Here is a 1,574-nt window from a genome sequence, read left to right as displayed (position 1 = left end):
TGGAGGGAAGTGCTCACGGCGAGGACATGAGTCCGGGTGCTGGCGGCATGCCCGTCTTTCCCGCACAGGCTTCCTGAGCGCGGGGTGCGAGAAAGGCCGTCCACCACAGGCCAGTCCCGGTGCGGCCGTAGCCTCAGTGGCCTGGGCAGCAGACCTGTTTCCTTCCTGGTGAAATAGGCCCACGTCTGACTGGTGTTGACTCGTCCACCCCCCGCCCTCCCACAGAAGCACGCCTTCCATCTCTACCTTCTCCTGTCGTTGGTCACACCCTAACCACAAGGAGGACCAACCTTTCCTGAGCTACGGTGGTCTGAGCCCCTGCAGCTCCTCCCAGACTCCCCCGGAGACCTCCTAGCACAGCTCCCGCCCCACGTGGCCCCTCGAGGCACCCAGGCCTCAGCCCCTGCCTCTCCTCCCTCATCAGGTGGCAGCCTGGCAGGAAGGAAGCGATGCCCTCTGTCACAGCAGCAGATGGAAGCCCACCTTCTCACCCATCGCTGACCCTGGCCTGGCCAAGGCCGCTGACTGCCCGCTACGGGCCAGCTCCGCTCTGGGCCAGAACTCCCTGTTGGCTTTTCGGCCCACCCCGCAGGGAGAGCTCAGCTCAGTCGATGCCACGCTGGCCACCCACCCCAGGAAGAGCTTCCCGGGTGCACTGTCCGGGCTGGCGGGCTGAGGCCCATCAGCCACGTCCCAACGGCTTTGCCTCCCACGGGAGCCAGGCTGCCGCCTGTTTGCAAGGCTCAGTGATGGAGCTCCTCCCTCCCACAAGGCCCTGGGGTGGCCAGCCTGGGCGCCCCCTGAGCCTTTCCGCCTGGGGTGACGCCCAGCCAGTGAGCCACACCGGGCTGGGCAGACAGTTTGCTTCTGTCACACGCCAGTGTTGTAGTGACCCTGGTCTCTAACTTCTTCCAGGAATGCTGAGGTCATTAGCTGAAACTAAGATCAAGCTCAAGTCCACCAGGTTGGCAAATGCCTTTCCAGTACCTTGGACTCCAACAGCTTGTGTGTGGCAGTGATCATTCCTCACAGTGGTTATTTCCTTGCCAGCTCAAGACGATGTTAATCAGATGGAGTTTACATTGTGCCCAGCGCTTTAGTGTTTCACCGACAATCCACCCACCCGCCACGTTCTCACGCCGGGAGGCGCAGAGAGCACGGGTCATGGAGAAACGTGCTGACGGTGTTAGGTGCCAGCCGACCAGCTCTTGTGAGGATAGACGCCAGGGATAGGAGCAAAGGCGAGGCAAGGCTGAGGGACCTGCTTTCACATGCAGAGCACCGTTCACAGTGGTGATCGGACCTCAGGACTCACCCCTCCCATGCGAAAAGGACGAGCCACCCCAAAGAGGCGTGTGTTGCCGGCTTGATCCCCAGTGTGGGGCGTGCAGAAGCAGCCGGTCCATGATTCTCTCTCATCATGGATGTTTCTCTCTCCTTGTCCCCCGCCCCCTTCCTCTCTGAGATCCATATGTACTCACCCGCACTGTGAGTGACTTTGTTATTGTTTCCTGCACACGCGGCTCCTGAACCTGTCTGTCTGTGTGGGAGGACCTGCCTCCGCTGAGAAAGTC

The 1,574-nt window shown here is 61.3% G+C and overlaps 1 long non-coding RNA gene across 1 annotated transcript in view; it reads right to left on the bottom strand.

The window, feature by feature from the left end:
• Positions 1 to 337: 337 nt before the first annotated feature.
• The window catches only part of LOC107183358, a 2,488-nt gene continuing 1,251 nt past the window's right edge, over positions 338 to 1,574 (bottom strand). The window contains exon 3 of the long non-coding RNA XR_001514145.1: positions 338 to 348. This is a non-coding gene — a long non-coding RNA (uncharacterized LOC107183358). The remainder of the gene's footprint in view (positions 349 to 1,574) is intronic.

The sequence above is a fragment of the Myotis davidii genome, unplaced genomic scaffold (genome assembly GCF_000327345.1).
Source record: "Myotis davidii unplaced genomic scaffold, ASM32734v1 scaffold399, whole genome shotgun sequence".
Classification (NCBI taxonomy): domain Eukaryota; kingdom Metazoa; phylum Chordata; class Mammalia; order Chiroptera; family Vespertilionidae; genus Myotis; species Myotis davidii.
Note: the sequence above shows the minus strand (reverse complement) of the source record. Positions and strands in the feature narration are given on the sequence as shown.